The sequence below is a fragment of the Cupressus sempervirens genome, chromosome 2 (assembly GCF_028749045.1).
Source record: "Cupressus sempervirens isolate cs-2001-9-10 chromosome 2, ASM2874904v1, whole genome shotgun sequence".
NCBI classification, from domain to species: Eukaryota; Viridiplantae; Streptophyta; class Pinopsida; order Cupressales; family Cupressaceae; genus Cupressus; species Cupressus sempervirens.
The window spans coordinates 472,105,235-472,124,120 of NC_143119.1; positions in this window are offsets into that span (position 1 = coordinate 472,105,235).

Consider the following 18,886-nt stretch of genomic DNA (forward strand, 5'->3'; position numbering starts at 1 on the left):
TGTCTTTTATGAATCACGTTTTTGCTAAAAACACCTAGAAAATTGGAGTTTTAATCCACTTTTAAGAATTTTGAAGCCACTTTTATTACATTTGGATCCATGTATATGCATTTGGAAAAGTCATTTTTGCATTCACAAGTCAAAAATGACTCAAAAAAATCCATTTTTGACCATATTTTTGCAAAAATGACCTAGATTTTTGCATAAAAAGTCATGCTTTTGTTCAAAAAACTCAAAAAATGGCATTTCAATCCATACATTTAGATCAAAAGGGGATTTTTTTATGAGTTTTAATACGTGCTCTTGTCTTTGGAGACCACATTTTTGGCCTTCTCATGTCAAATTCAACCATTGAATGTCCATTACATGCAAGTATGAAAAAAGTCAAAAAGTTGTTTAAAAATCTAGATTTGAGGGAGAATTGATGTTCAAGTCTATGAAACTTTCTATTTTGGCCCTTTAACCTCCAAGTAAGTGGACATTTTCAAACTTGTTGATCAATTCATACTTATCTTGCTATTTTCATGCATATTTTAGTTTGAAATTGTACACTTGTCAATATATATGTCATGAAAAGTGTATTTTACCTTTAAAAATGATGAAAACTCTCATTTTCACACTTTTGGAATTTCCCCAAAATCCACATTCAAATTTTTTTGTGAAGTACTTTGCATCTTTACATGTTTGAGTCACTTTCTAAAGGTACATTTTTCTTTTGAATTTTTGTGCTTTGTGCTTGCTTGTCAGTTTTCTCCACTTTGGAGAAGTCACAATTTATTTCCCAAGAACTTCTTGTTGTTTCACTTCACGCAAAAGCATCATCACATTTCACTTCCATGTTCCATGTCACAACACTTTTCATCTCATCCAACAAATGTGATTACATGTTTTCCATCTCATTCACTATATGCAGATGTATGTAATCCCATTTTTTGCTTCCATTCACACTCATCACACTTTTCACATCCATTCAAATAACACAATTATACAAAAAGCCTTACATGTGATACAATCTAAAAAATACAATTTTGACTAAAAGTTACTTTTTGAAAAGTCAAAAAGATGTCATTTTCATCTTCCATGTACTTTGACTTCACCTTTTCACCAAAGATGACTATAAATTTCATTATCCCTCTTCCATTCTCCATTTCCATCTATCTATATGCATTCACCCCTTCATGAGCAAATACATGTTTCTACATCTTTCCATGCTTTCCATCTCGTCTGTCATTCACACTTACATGTAAAGCTCATTTTTCATCTGCCTTTGCATCACATCTCACTTTTCATTCCTTGTAACATGTTGCACTTATATGTAGTCATTTTTCATGCAATAACATCTTGAAAACTCTAAGTCACATTTGAAAATCAATAATCTTCATTTGTACACATTCCCATGCACCAAGTACTTTACTTAAAAGAGAGAGAGAGTTAAAGGTGTTGATGGAAAATTATTCTGAGTTTACATCTAGACATTGTCAAGAAGGTTTTTAAAGTGTCAGAGACTTCAATTTGTGCTGATCTACAAAGAAGAATTCACAACAACTTGAATGAGAAAAAGATTGATCACATCAAGATTTTAAATGACAAAAAACAATTCATCAAAGTCAGAGGTTATCAAAAGATGCAAAACCATGGCTATCAAGCTAAATGCAATGGTACAAAATACATGAACTCTAAATCCAATGATCATTCAGGATAGCATCGCTAAGTATAAGGTCTTTCAGAACAATCCCTAGGATTGTTTCAATTCTCTTTCATCTTTCTTCTTATTCTTTCATGTTTATAATTGAAGATAATATATTACATGAAAATGTGTCATTACATTTAATATGACTTACATGTAATGCTACTTTCATGTGTAGTTTCATGTAGCCCTATAGTTTCTCTTTTAGTTAGACTAGGAAAAAGTTGGTTGAGTTGCTCCCACTTTCCCCCCCATATTTTTATCAACTCCTATACCTATATAAAGGGGTGCCCCCTCATTGTAAAAAACATCATTAATTTTATGCAAGAGACCTTTGGAGAAATTATACTTGCAAAATATTGTTTGTGTAGCATTGTTTTGAGAGAAAGTGAATACAAAGGAGCATTTGGGACTTAACTTTGATTAAGTGAGATTGTTAATTGTATGAGTTATAAGCTTTTTCTATAACTTATCTAAATTGTCTTTGATTCATGTTATCTTATGTTCTTGGTAATTGTATCTTGTGAATTAAATATAATAAAGTTAAGAAGCAATTGGAGCAAGAGCTTTGACGAGGAGTAATTGTGGAAATATATAGCTAGAAGCTTTGTATGTATCTTATACTTCTTTCTTAATTCAAAAATTAGTTAAGTTATTTTTACTTTTAGGAGTCTTTGTGCCCTAATTGTAAATCTTTTTCATCTAGAAGTACAACTAGAGTTAGAGCCAAACTAGTATATTTTCAGCTAGCTTTTGAGTTAGTGAAGGTTTAGCAGTATCACTGTTTCCAACTCTTGATAGAAGTGTAGTTAGAGATTCACCTTTCCCATTACTCACTTCGTGAGTAAGTGGATTCTTTCTTGAAAGATAAGAAGAAAGGATATTGATAACACCCATTTTTAAAAATCTCTTGACTTCTTTCTTACCTTGAGTTGATCCAAAGAATGGTGAGAAGGGGGAGCCTTCCCTTTAAGGTAGAAGAGACTCTATCTCACACGTTGTGGCTGGTCATCCTATTTTGTGACTGAATTTTTTCCCAAAACTATTGGTTGCAAAATATCCACCCAACAATTTTATCATGCAAGTAGGAGAAAATGGTAGAGTAGCAAGAAGAATTATGACTGACAATAGTGAAAATTAGTCGGTCATCTTGGGAGTCATAAGTGAGATGACATAGTTATTCCACCAGGAACTCATAGCTAGATTCATGCTCTTGTAGTTGCAGGATAGATGCTGGAGTTGCCATAGAATCAACAACCTTGTTTTCTACCCTAGGGATTTGCTGAAAATTGACAAAAGTAAAGTAATTCCTCAAGGCATCAATTAATTTCTTGTATGATATTATCTTGTCATCTTTAGTTTGGTAGTCATTGTTCATTTAATTAATGACAAGTTGGAAATCTCCATAGATATGTAGCTTTGTTGGTCTGCATTCAAGAGATAGCTTGATTCCATTAAGAAGAGCTTAATATTTAGCTATATTATTTGTGCATGGAAATAACAGCTTGTAAGATTTTGGGATGCTATAACCATGAGGTGTGACAAATAGAATTCCAACACCAACACCATTTTGAGTATATGATCTATCAAAGAAAATCTTCCAAGTTCTTTCTATAATATACATGATAAAAGATTCTGGGAAGTCAATTTTTATAGGAGCACTGTTAGTGATGAGGAATTAACTAGCTGATCAGAAATCGCTTGTCCTTTAATGTCCTTATGTTCCACATATTGAATGTCAAATCCAAAAAGAATGATCATCCATTTTGCTAGTCTACCCATAAGTGCAACCTTACTCAAGAGATATTTCAAAGAGTCAATTTTGTAAATTAGCTATATGGTATTTGCGAGCATGTAGTGGAAAAGTTTTTGTGATGCAAACACTATAGCTAGACAAGCTTTCTCAATGATATTATAATTAAGCTCATAAGCGACTAATGTAAAACTAATGTAGTATATGACACTTTCTTTCCCATATTCACCATGTTGTACTAATAGAGTTCCTAGGGAATTTTTTGTAGATGAGATGTAGAGAACTAATGGCTTCCCTTGAATTGGAGGCATGAGAAAAGGTGGCTTTGATAGATACTCTTTGATTTGAACCAAGATTTTCTCACATTCTTCATTCCATATGCATATTGATCCTTTGTGTAGATTTTTTTAAAATGATTTTTTTAACACCCTAATAGACCAAAGGCATCCTTGTAGACTCCTTAGTTAACTAATATTACTAGGAGGTGGCATCTCCATTATTGTTTACACCTTTTCTAGATCAACCTCAATGCCTTTAGCCTGAGATTACGTACCCTAACAAGTTTCCAGATATGACACCAAAAGCACACTTTTCAAGATTAAGCCTAGTTGAAACAATTCCATGTAGTATCAGACTTAGGTTAGACAAGTGAGTGTTTCATTTTTTATATTTTGCAATGCTATTATCAACATAATATTCCATATTTTTGTGTATCATATTATGAAAGATGGTGGTCATTTCTCTTTGGTATGTAGCTCCTATGTTTTTTAGACCAAAAGGCATGGTGTTCCAACAAAAGGTTCCCCATGCACTAATAAAATTTATTTTCTTCTAATCCTTGGGAGTTATCTTTATTTGATTATATCTCGAGAAGCCATCCATGAGGGAATACATTTCATAGCCCGTAGTAATGTCTACTAGAATATCTATGTTTGGTAGAAAAAAAACATCCTTTGGGAATGCTTTATTAAGATCTTAGAAATTGATACACACCCAAATAGCTTTGTCATGCTTAGAAATAGGGACAATGTTTGAGATCTATTCAACATAATCAATAGCTCTAATGAATTTTATAGTTAGGAGGTTTTCTATCTCAACTTTCACAAGTAGGGCCACATGTGGATGCATCTTTCTTAATTTTTGTTTAATGGGCTTGACACCAGGAGCTATGGAGAGATGATGCTTAATAAAATTTGTATCTAAGCCATGCATGTTAGCATAAGTCCATGCAAAATTGATCTTCATCTCCTAGAAAAGTTGAGTGAACTACTCTTTTTCCTCTGTTGATAAAGATTTAGCTACATGTATGATTTTGGGAGATTCTTAAGTTCCATGATTGATTGGCTATGTCATTTCTATTAAAACCAATGATCTATCCTAAAAGTAGCTTGGAAGACTACCTAATACCTCAGCCTCAAGTGCCTAAAAGAGGTTTTCACCTTCAACTATGTCTTTATTTTTAACTTTTTTTTTTTTTGGTTTAGACACCACCACAAGGTGGTTTTCACCATCTAAACTTTTATTTATCATTTTTCTCTTTAATTTGTGACTGAGGTATTAGATGTTTGTTTTGGTCATATTGAATGTCAATTTTTTGGTGGAATACACCATAAGTTTAATGACATTTAGGTAACATGTAATCTCATAATCATTTTGGAAGGAGGGTAGTTTTGGTCTTTGATTTTGACTAGACCAATCTATGAGATCTGGGTGCATGAGTGAAAGTGAGGTGGAAGATTCAAGGTTATTGATGCAGGAGGAATCATCTTTGGTGATGAGAGAGGCCAAGCCTATAAAGAAGGCTCCAAAGGAGTCCAAATCAAGATAAGGCCTAGAGAAATTAGTGCTGTCCACTAAGGCAAGTTGTGAATCCAACTCATCCAACCCTACATGAGACTCATTAACTATGTTCGGTTGGTAACATAGGCATGTATCACATCCATACCTAGTTCACAAGAGGCATCAAAAAGGGACTCCCACTCATATTCCTAAGAGTTAGTACTTTGATCACAAGCCACAAGTTGAGCTATGCTTCTTTTGATTCTCTCTGTATTAGGATTTTCAACATTTTGACTCATCAAATTTAGGTTGCCTAGATGTGGATGTTTCAATGATGGTACTAGGAAACAACATGTCTTCTCCCCAAATAAGGGAGGTAGAAGGGGTGAATTCATTTTCATGTGTTAGAGCAATAATAGGATGTTGGATATCATCTTTAGAGTCACTACCAGTAGGGACTTCTCTATCAAATCATGTAAATCATCTTTGACACCATACCCTAGGCATGTAGTATCTTTTCTCTTTCATCCCTTGGTGTGACTTAGGGATTTGATAAGAGCATTCTTATTGTCATTCAAAGGTCCTTGACCTTAATAAGCCATTTTTGTCAGAAATTGGTAGCCCTTTACATATCTCTTGGGAGAAATTGGGGTAGTTAAAATGACCTTATTTTTATCCTCTTCCTCTTGTTAAATCCAATCTCTAACAACTTGGTATTCCTTTTAGCTTCTAAAAGAATTAAGGATTGAACAAAAGTACCAAGGATGGTCATAGAAAAAGTGGAATGTTTCATTTTCTTAGATGATTTCCCATAGGACTGTAGGGAAACAAGTAACACTGTGATGGACTCCAATGTGTACTCCCCCATCCCAATACTCATCATTTTTAGATTCTTTTTGCATGCTATAAGAGATGGCCTAATTTCACTAGAAGTATGATTGTGAAGCACTAGTAACTCTGCAGCTGTAAGCATGTTGGTGGACATAGAATTGTCTCTTGGGATCACTACTTCTGCACCATTGAATGGAAATTTGATACATTGATGATATGTTGATGGTACAACTTTCATATCATCAATCCATGGTTGTTCCAACAAAATATTATATGTGAGTGGGATATCTAGCACTTGGAAGGCCACATCTTTCTCAATAGAATTGACATGGATGGGAAGGACAATTATACCTTTGGAAGTTTGTTCAACCTTGTCATATGCTTGATAGTGATATTCTTTCTAGGGTTAATTGCAAGTTTTGATAGTACTAATTGTAGAATTATGGTAAAGGAAGCAATGTTTAACCCAACATCATTGTCTATTAGGACTCTTCGGACTTGGGTATGATAGATCCTTACTTTGATATAGAGAGTGGTATTGTGAGGATGACTAAGTGATTTGTCATCTTCTTCAAAAAATGTATGATAGTGAGGTGAGGAAATGTGGTTAACTATATCTTGGAATCAATAAACATCAATGTATGTGGGAACATTAACAATACATAAAGCTTTCTCTAGGATCTCCTTGTGTAAAGGAGACAACTCTAGCAACTCAAAAATGGAGATTTGAGTGGGAGTCCACTGCAATTGACTTACAAGGTCATAACTAGATATGGTAGGTGGAGCCACCTATTTTGAAGATGAGGCATTCTTGGGATCATTAGCCACTTTGAGAACAACATTAGATTTCCCGCTAGTGATAACATTAAGGGTTTCACAATGCGAAGAGGACGAATCCACCACCCTAAGGGTCACCCTAGGTCTAGTGTCCTTGAAGCTTTGATGAGGGTTGCATTGAAATGTCCCTTTTCTGATTTTTCATGGTATTTCAAGCCTCAAATCAGATCTTTAAAATCAAACAACTAATATCCCAAAGATCCACCAAATTCCTCAAGAAACCCCAAATCGGGTATGCTGAAAATAATGCTAAAAGCTTCACAACTTCACCTATTATTAATAAATCTGAAAATGGAAATTTTTATAGAACTTTCAGCAATTTGCATTTCCAGATCTGTATAGCCTTTACACAACAGCTAAAAAATGTAGGACCAAAACTATGCTCATCGGGCTCCCGAAATAGCACAAAATATGCCCGAAAACACCACAAAAACACTAATAATCTATCTCAAAAGTTCAATCACGTCCCAATATATATATTCAGCTCTATTTTAACATTTAAAAGTCTGATATACAGCAGCAACCCAAACTGATATGAAATACTCAACTGTAAACACCAAACTCATACAAAAAACACACCCGAAAACCCACAAATTTGCACTGTTCAGCACAAAGGAAAACTCTGTATGAGAATGCACATGGAATGGATTCAAAATCCCATCCTTAGCCTTCCTGGAAACCTGCAAACTCCCATTCTTGGGTCTCCCTAGAAACCTGCAAACTCTCGTTCTTGGGTCTCCTTCTCCACAGGTTTGGCAGCCTCTGAAGAATAACAAAGAATGAGCAAAAATCAAGTTCTGGAATGAGCCCAAAATGCCTCCAAACCCCTTAAAAGAGGGAATAACTGTAACTCACATCCAAGAGAGGTTAATGAAACTTATTTTAATAATAATTTTCATTTATTAGTCCAACAGTTTCCAAAGATTAACCCCCTTTTTCTGAAACTTCACTTTCTTGGGCCTGGCCTGCCTTAGCAAAGATTATTATTTTTTAATTATTTGAAAAGGGGACATGACAAGTCCTCCCCTCCCAAAAATTTCTTGTCTTCAAGCAATGGTTGAACAATAAACCAATCAATCCACCTGGATCCCAAATGTAGTCATGAACTATACTACTACCAATTAACACAGGCTCCTGCAATATCCTCTGCAATATGACCAAGAGGAATCCATAATCAAACTAACAATTATAGCTCAACCAAATTCCGAAATCACCACTACCACAATCAAAAACCCATGAGGTAAAAACTCTTAGAACATCAAAACCCAAGCAAAGTGGACAAATCAAACTACCAACACAGTAAATACCATCAATGCATCCCACTGGCCTATACAGAATGCACAATCCAACTCTGCAACAATGGTGAATGCTCTCGAATGAAACTATACCAAGTATGGAGAATCCACACACTGTACAAATCCTGTAGTCAACACAACTTTGCAAATCACCGGCCACTATCTCATAACCATAACTCCCATGCACTGCTGATGGTGAAAAGACATTACAAGATAAAGAGTAAGAAATGGAATCCAAACCAAATTTGTCTGCCATCAACTCCTCACCACAAGGATCAAATGCTAACTGATGTACATACCCTGCAATATAATGTTGATAAAAAAAACAACCTCAGTCAACAGCTCACCATGAAGAAGTGATACAACCCACTGTGACTGATCACCAGCTAAGTCAGGAGATGTCATAGCCAAAGGAGTAGAATCAATAACAACACCTGCTAAAGCATCACTCCAAAACTCCTGCTCTAAGTCATGTATTATCAACCTGTCAACTGTAGGACCTATCACCATGTCATGCCCATCACAACTCTCATCCTGAGGCATCAAACTATCCCATAACTGATGATAAGCACTACGAACCAAAGTACATCTCTGTATCATTATCTCATCAACATGGTCATCAAAGGTAGATTGATGAGCATACCTCACAGTGTAATGCCGATAGAATGCACCAATCTCAGTCAGTGGCTCAAACTGTAATCCAGATGAAACTAACTGCAATTGATCATTAACCATGTTGGAACTAACTACTACCCCCGAAGATATCACCAAGGGAGTAGTGTTACTAGTAGGAACCATGCCAACTGCCGACTCACCAACATCACACATGATCTTTGATAAATCTCTAGTCTCTGTGCCATCAATACTAGAGGCCACCACCATGTCAGGCACACCACAAAAATCTACTACAGCATCCAACTCAACTGAACCTAACTCTAGTGGGAATGAACCTGATATTCCAATGTTAGTATCAAGAATGGATGCATCCCCATCTCCACTGTCTCTGACAATCTCAGCCATGGACATCCTCGGATCACCAAACACCACTGCTTCTGACTGTATAGAATCAGGTGAAGACTATAGTCGCTCTAACTCCATGCTCACCTTAGCCAAATGAAACTATGACTCCTTGAAAGCCAATAGTGTACTCTCAAGAATCTTAGAAGTCACAACAAGCTGCTCAGTAAGCTCACTCACTTCATCTTCCTTGGCCAACAATGCATCATATGCTGTACTGCCCCACTTCATAAGATAATCTCTGTCGGCTACCAACTGCATATAATCCTATCTCAGAATCTGGATAGCCTCCCATAAAGAGTGGAACTCTGTCAAGGAAAGATAACTGCCTCCCTGCTCATCACTAGTAGGAGAACCCCATCTATAAACTGCTAACAACTGATGAGCAGCATCGAAATGCTGGCAAGTGATAGCAATGTCTTGGTCACTAACTCTCAAATGATTAGACACATGATGGCATTGGCTTGATTGTCTCCTACAAACCTCCTTTGATGCACTGTCTAAAGGAGTATCCTCAAAGTTACTAGTCTCTAGAGTATTACCATCCATATCCTATGAATCAAATCTAAAACTCATATCAACATACAGAGTATCAAAAACATTAGCATTGCTGTTCAACTCCTCTATACCCAAGGAAACTAAGTCTTCAAAATTGCCCACTGCATCCTCCTGGATGTCATCAATGCCAATATGATCCTGGGACTCATCTATACACACTGCCAAATATGAAATATCATCAACACATTCTAGCAAGTATGGTCGACTGAATATATGAACAAAGCCCAACATCGGTGTATAAAAACTAATACCAACATTGGACAAGCTGCTATCTCCTGTCAACTGAATCCCAAATGCCAATATAACAATCTTGAGTCCATATCTGTAAACTAGAATCAGCTGGTAACTCAAGAAAAATCCTCACTTGAGTAATATGACCAATACCAACTAACTCCACATACCTATCATGATGAGATAATGAAGTCAAAATACTATCTTTACTCACCTTCAGCTGGCGGGATAAATCATGTGAAGTACTACCTGCCTCAACCTCATGTGATGAAGCATCTAACTGTGCCTGGTACTCTTTCTCAGCAAAGTCATGAATGCTCAATGTTTTCTCATCTCTACTAGGTATCTCACCATCCTGCACAACAAAATCCTCATAATCATAATCTGAACCCACTACACTATAGTCACTGCCTGTTGTAACTATACCATCCTGAATACCTGTGGCATCACCCTTTGATAACCTATAAACAATTGTCTCAATTTGAGTATCAAGTTGACCGTTACTATCAATCTATGTAATATCCTTTCCCACCACCCCCTGTGGCAGAGTAGAATCTACGACCTCTACCTGGCTATCAGCTAGTTTCTCAAACTCTTCATGCAAGTTCTTGGGAATTGTGTCATCTGTCCTGTGAGAAAATCTGCCAAATAGAAATCTAGTCAACTTATCCACCTTAGCTGGGTTAGATAACATGTCATTCATTATACGGTGGTGCTCAACCAACTGTTTAGACATGTCATGGCTTATTTTCATAAGTTTATCTCGAATGTCTAAATAACCATCCTTTCTACTATTTTGACTCTGGCTATCAATTGTCCAAGATCATTCCCTCTGAGACTCTGTACTATACCTGTCCATTCTGGATAAAGTAGAGTGTAACCCCAATAGGATATAACTTCTTCAAACATGAAGAACTAACATGCAAATGATTAGAAGTAGCATGCAACCATATATTTAGACATGCAACTAATTAGAAGCAACATGCAACCACCAAATTATGACATGCAAGATCTGGGTAGTTGTCAAAATTGACATGCAAGATCTGGGTAGTTGTCAAAACTGACATGCAAACTTCTACAACCACCAAATTCACCAAGAACTAACATGCAAATGATTAGAAGTAGCATGAAACCATAGATTTGGACATACAACTGATTAGAAGCAACATGCAACCACCAAATTATGACATGCAAGATCTGGGTAGTTGTCAAAACTGACATGCAAGATCTGGGTACTTGTCAAAACTGAAATGCAAACTTCTACAACCACCAAATTCACCAAGAATTAACATGAAAATGATTAAAAGTAGCATGCAACCATAAATTTTGACATGCAGCTGATTAGAAGCAACATGCAATCATAAATTATGACATGCAAGATTTGGGTAGTTCTCAAAACTGAAATGCAAGATCTGGGTAGTTGTCAAAACTGACCTGCAAACTTCTACAAACCCTCAGGCTGGCAAGATCATTGCTCTGATACCACTGAAATGTACCTTTTCTTATTTTTCATGGTATTTCAAGCCTCAAATCATATCTTTAAAATCAAACAACTAATATCCCAAAGATCCACCAAATTCCTCAAGAAACCCCAAATCGGGTATGCTGAAAATAATGCTAAAAGCTTCACAACTTCACCTATTATTAATAAATCTGAAAATGGAAATTTTTACAGAACTTTCAGCAGCATAAAAGCCTACAAATTGACATTTCCAGATCCGTATAGCCTTTACACAACAGCTCAAAAATGTAGGACCAAAACTATGCTCATCGGGCTCCTGAAATAGCACAAAATATGCTCGAAAACACCACAAAAACACTAATAATCTATCTCAGAAGTTCAATCACGTCCCAATATATATATTCAGCTCTATTTTAACATTTAAAATTCTGATATATAGTAGCAACCCAAACTGATATGAAATACTCAACTGTAAACACCAAACTCATACAAAAAACACACCCGAAAACCCACAAATCTGCACTGTTCAGCACAAAGGCAAACTCTGTATGAGAATGCACATGGAATGGCTTCAAACTCCTATCCTTAGCCTTCCTAGAAACCTAAAAACTCCCATTCTTAGGTCTCCCTGGAAACCTGCAAACTCTCGTTCTTGGGTCTCCTTCTCCACAGGTTTGGCAGCCTCTGAAGAATAACAAAGAATGAGCAAAAATCAAGTTCTGAAATGAGCCCAAAATGCCTCCAAACCCCTTAAAAGAGGGCATAACTGTAACTCACGTCCAAGAGAGGTTAATGAAACTTATTTTAATAATAATTTTCATTTATTAGTCCAACGGTTTCCAAAGATTAACCCCCTTTTTTCGAAACTTCACTTTCTTGGGCCTGGCCTGCCTTAGCAAAGATTATTATTTTTTAATTATTTGAAAAGGGGACATGACATGCATGTTCTCAGGACCATCTTAGGTTTCTCATCATGAAAATCATATTTAGCTTCCTCATTAAATTTAGGGTCCATCATGTAGATTTTTTCACTTATGGGCTCAATCATTTTGATGACATTACCTATTTTGGCATATGGATTTCTAATCTTGGTGTCATTACCCTTTTTGTTGGCTTTGGATGTCTCTCCTTTTTCATATTTGGTTAATGGTTATTTGAAAGCCTTATAGTCAAAATTCTTAACTAAGCCATCTATGATAACTTTTCCTTCATCAATGAGATCTTCAATGGCATCTTTGAGTCTAGCAATTGTCAGTGTTATGACTCTTATTCGTATGATAATTGCAATATTGATCATCCTTCCACCAATCAAGTTTTATGAGTGGGTCATAGGGCCAAGAATTATTGAGTAGCATGATGAGATTATTAGCAAGCAAATTTTTTAAGACCACTTCATATGATTTAATCATTGGTGTATAAGTGTGTCTTGGTTTAGAGGTCCTCTTAGCTTTGTTGAAAGATTGTGGCTTTGAGGTTTTTTTTTTTTTAGTAGCATATATGGTGTTGGATAAGTTAAAGGTTGATTACTTAGTCTTAGGAGCATCTACAACTCCATTATTAACTATATACTTGTTTTTATTCCAAGGTTTACCCTTATCTTTACCATTACCATTTCCAATTTCATCTTTATTGAGAACAATGTCACCTTTTTTGACAACAACATCCTCAATTTGATAGGCACTTTCAACTATGTCATTGAATGAGGTAAATCGTTTCTTCCTAAGATCATAATATAACTTAGACACAAGTGCGTTGATGAAAATGTTAATTTTCTCAATCTCAGGATTTTTTTTGGGATACCTAGAATGTAATGATCTCCAACATTGCAAATATGTAGCAAATGGTTCACCTTGTTTTTTTTGATGTTGCACAAATCCAACATAGTAATATGATGTTGTATATTATAGAAGTATTGTTGGATAACTCACTGTGCAAGTTCATTGAATGTCTTAAGAAGGGGGGGGTGAAAATTTGTTAAACCACTCCATGACTTGTCCCCTTAAGATTTTGGGAAATAATCTGATGAGATATGTGTCCTCATGCATAAAATCAATGATAAGAGCATAGAAATGATGTACATGGTCATGTAGGTCAGCATTTCTATCATATTTATCATACTTGGGAACCTCAATATCCTTAGGAAATGGTACCACATAGAGACCCCTATCAAATGAAAGAGCACATATAGATTCCACAAAAGATGTTTTGGGTTGTTCTTTTTCTATTTGCAACTAAGCAAGTTGACTTCTTAATTCTTTCATTTCCTTTCTTAGGATCTCAACCTCAGTTGGTTCTCATTTTTGTATGATCCTTTTAACATCATAGTCATGGGGGAGTTTCCATCACCTAGAGGTCATGTATTGAAAGTATTGTCCATTTTATTCTAAGGCCTTTAGCATGAGCTTTTTTAGAAGTTCAGCTTCTTGAAATCTCATAAGGTTTTTGCTATTAAATTCATTATCTACCTTACTCTCATGGTGCAATTTTAAGGGTCTAGATGGTGAGGGAAATCCCCCAACATGTGTTCTTAGAGACCTTGGTGATGTGTTATTATCACTATTTCCACAAGATGGGTTATTTATAAAGGGGTTTCTATAGTTACCATGAGCATGTGTTCTCAAAGTCATGTGCAGAGTGCTAGTCTCAGTGTGTGGATAAGACATCTCTCTAGAAGCTATATGCTTAGCCTCTTCTAGTCTTTCTTTATCTAATCAAGCTTGCTCTTATTTTTGTGCAAAAAGGTCCTCCAGGAAATAGTTCCTCTCTTTAGGATTCATGGTGAGTGAAACACTATCAGTATCCCTAGGGGTGTCAAAGGAGGTATCAAAGAAATTGTTGAAGTGGTAAAGTGGATTATGCCAAGTAGTAGTGTTGGTCTCTTCTTTCCTATCAAGGACATGTTCTTCCTTACAAGTTCTCTTATAAGGACACCTAGTTAGAGTAATCAATTGTGCAAAAGTAAATGAGGGATGACTTCCTTGATGGACTTGGAGCCTACTCATAATTGACATGTAGGGATAAGTCTTTAGCATAGTGAGACAAAATAGAGCCTTTCAATGTTAAAACTTTTATAGCCAAAGTGATCACTTGTCAAAAGGTAGAATGGAGCAAATAGCTCATCAAAAGTGATCAATAATTTACAACACTAGTGATTCCAACTGAGAATTGAGAAAGAATCTTGATAGAAACTAGCCAAGAGAACAAGGTAATCGAGTTTTTGACAAGTGAACAAAAGTGACATTAAGTTCATATCTGAGAGACTAAACCCATATTTTCAGCTTTAGATAATACTAGACATGAAGATTTCAAACCATACTATGATAAGACTAGGAAAAAACACCCCTAATTTAACTAAAACATAATCTAGAATTAGTTTTGCAAACATTAGGGACTAGGTGACAGTTTATAATTACAAAAAAGAAAGTGATATAAGCTTAAGAAATATTATTGTGCAATATTTTATACAATAGGGATGCAATACTTCTATAGTTATGAAGTATCACAGAATATTTCTTAGGAAAAATGTGCAATAAAAGACTAGTAAACTCTATAGTATGCAATTTTATGCCTAAAATGTTTATGTTTTGGTTAATTTTTTCAAGAGTTGTAGGTCAAAATATAGTCATGATAGAATAGAACTTCATTTTGCAATAGTAGGCACAAACCTTTGAAAATAGTTGGGGATATAAGCATGTCTTCAAACAATTGTACAAGGGACACAAAAACATTTCCAACACAAGCACTTGTGATATATAAAAAATAAAACCCTATGACGACTAACATAAGGTGTATGTCTAAATTGTTTCCATAGGTCTATCACATTTGAAAACACATCAATTAGAACTACCTAAAGGTTACAATTCATTGCTCAAAATCTTGGCCACACTTGATGCCCCATCACCTCACACAAAGTGGTTTTCCACAATAGATGTTGGCTTTGTCATGGAGGTGCCATTGGCACAACCAAAGGGATACAAATGGTGAGTGTAAAAATCTTGAGGTGATCCAAGTAGTCGACTAGGATTGATCCTTGCACCAAGATGTTGAATAGATAATAAAAGTAGCTTCTTATTCTAAGGTGTTTATAAAGGTTCTCATTCACAACACTTCTCCTGCACCTGCTAATAAGATACCTTATTAGAGACAAGTAACAAACCTTACAACAATAAAAGTACCTTAAGCATTCTTGCATAGTATTTTCCTCATGGTCCCAATCTCACAAATAATTCTACTAAACAAAGGCAAGTGCTAATCCCCCCAAGGCTTTGGCATTTGTCAAGGAGTTTGTGATTATAGTGGGTTAGGTTAGCTAGGTTGTGCTCATTTCCACTTGGGGTCATTCATATTGGTATCTTTCCACCAATAGGAAGCCCTTTAAAGTTAATATATCTCTAGGAGATACAAACAAAATGGATTCACATCAAGGGGTCAAGATTTTTGATTCACCCAAAGGGTATAGAGCATACTCTCCTATTCCAAGTGCTTCCCCCAAACACACCAAGAAGGTTAATTAAGACCACTAAAAAGTGGAATATGCCACTCACTTTTGAGAATCAATGAAGGGTCAATATTTTTGATTCACCATAAGGGTGAAGAGCATACTCTCCTACCAATAAAGAAACCTACTTGCAAATTTTATGTGCCTATGAAAAGAATAACGACTAGTTTATGTTGCACATGGAAATGAAATAAAAGCAAGCACACTTGGTTTGTTTATCTTTTCTTTTCTTGGGCACATTGAAAAACATTAGTAGCCCCTTTTAGTAATGTGTCTTTAACATGTGTTATTTCAATAGGAAATTTTGTAAGCAAGTTAAGCAACCCTAAAAAACTAATGAGTTAGTACAACAACAAGAGGTTAACCAAAATATATAATAAACCTACAAGGCACTGGTTAAACAATAAATAATGCAACAAACTTGAGAAGAGATGTTGCAAGGACTCAATATGCTAAAAAAAATTGAAACAATCCTCTTCCCTAAACTAGGCAATATTTTTTACTGCACAAATATCATATGATACTTCACTCTATGGCCTATAAATACTATTTCTTTGTACAAAACTCTGTATCAAGGTAGACGACACAACTTATAACTACCATGTGATAGAATTTTATACTACCTATGATACTTTTAACTGGTTAATTATTGCACAACTATAGAAAAAGTATCATAAGGTACTAGAAAAGTATCACATGATAACTATGTGAGACAAAAGAAAAAATAGAGGAAGCAAGAAATGCATAAGTGACAAAAATGTGAAAGGAGAGTTAAAACAAAGATTTTCTGCCCCATGGTTGGTGCCAAAAATGTACACACATGAATGTGCACTTCTTTAAGTTCTTCTATTTGAGAGATCTCATGGATTGAGAGTCCCAAATATTGACCTATAGCTCCCTAGTTGTGGAGTGCAAAGGAATGCAAATATGAAGCTGAGCCTAAGAAATGCAACCCCTTGCAAGTACACCATGAAATGGGAGATTCAAAGACAAGAGCAAGAATGCTAGTGTCCAAGAACTACCATAGAATTATATCCAAAATTAATCTAGATTATATGAAATGCAAAGGATGTAAACTAAGCTAACAATAAGGAAGCATTACAAGCCTCCTAGTTAAGCTAGATGTTTTTTTCTAATACATAAAGAAAAACTATGCTAATGTCATATGATGCTATACTATAATGCTATGCAAATATGAAGATGAAGCCACAAGATCCTCCACAAGCTCAAAGAGTACCTATAGTAAAACTTGCAGCATAAAACCAATGCAAAGAATATGGATGCTAGATGAGGAGAGAGCTCTCCATTTAAAATAAGTATGGATGAAAAATATCACGAGGAAAGAAGATCTAATCAAGGTTGAGGAGTTCACTTTTGCATGATACATGTGCAAGATCATTTTCGCTAATAAGAAAGAGTTGACTTTTGCATCTTCATGTGAGACAAAAGTCATTTCTTCTATTTTTTTAAATGGGAAAATGACTTTATGTGTGCAACTTAGGATAAGAGGTGAAAAGTGGTCTTTTATTTAATTAAAGGGGGACATGTTCCTTTTAATTAAATATGAAATTTAGGATATAGTATGCAAACTATAGAATAAAATCAAATAAATTTATTTTTAAAGATTGGATATTTGTAAATGATTTAATAATTTAGCAAAAAAATTGAGAAGGGGGATACTATTCTAGGTGACCATTTTTGGGTGATTACAACAAATAGTTTGGTGGATCTACCAACAAAGTTGGAGTTTGAGATTCATGCCATTGAATCTATATAGAATATTTGGGACAATACATTAGGTAATATTTTGCAAGTCCACAAACTATTTCTAGATATGTTTGGTTTGACTCCTTCTCCATAGTAGCCACGAGTGACAAAAATAAGGGGGATACTAATGATGATCAAGGGGAGTTTTGACATTTTGTAGTTTTGAAATTTTGAATGTGTATATACTGAGAGCAAAGTTAGAATATGTACAATGTTTGCTAAATTAAGGTATGGATTATATTCTAAGGGGCAGTAATTTATCATGATAAAGTGTTTTTGCCACTAATGTCAAAGGAGGAGATTGTTGATCCCTAAGGAAAAGTTGTCTATTAATGTCTGTTAATTTTTTGAGAATCTGCTGCAAATGTATTAAGCACTACCATTGTATTTGGTATATGTGTTCCAAATGCAACATCCTCTTAGATTTATATTGAGAATAGGCAATGAATAGACATGTCCCTTAATGGGACATGTCTATTTGTTAATAAAATAATTAATATAATAATATATTTAATCATTTATATATGTTATATTAATTTCTCTCACATATTTATATCTCAATTATATCTCATATAATTATATATATGTTTATCTAACATAAGCTATCAAATATCAACACTCCCTCTTAGCTAGGGAGGATAAACACAATATAGATATTACACCATTGGTAATATTAGGAATGACAAGTTTTAAGGATATCACATTTGATATCTCAAAAGTTTTCCACCATTTGATATTACATTCAATATCATGAGTATTGGTCTTCTAGAATATCAACACATGATATTCACCAAGTACTCAAATATGGTTGATATCACATATGATATCAAGAGTATTGGCCTCCCAGAATATCAATGATATTCATGAAGTACTCAAAAGGTTTTTTGATATCACATTTAATATCAATAGTATTGGCCTCCCAAAATATCAACCATATTCACCAAATACTCTTTGAGTAATGGTCTTCCAAAATGTTGAGATGCAAGACATTCACCATATACTCAATTTGTTTGATCTCATAATATAAGTTACTATAAGATCGTCACCTTGCAATAACTTCTACAAATATAGGTGACATCATTTGTGTTAGAGTAAGCTATTTATTACTCTAGTTGCTTTAGCTCTCTTAGGTGCATATAATTAATATTTTATATTAATTATAATGCACAAA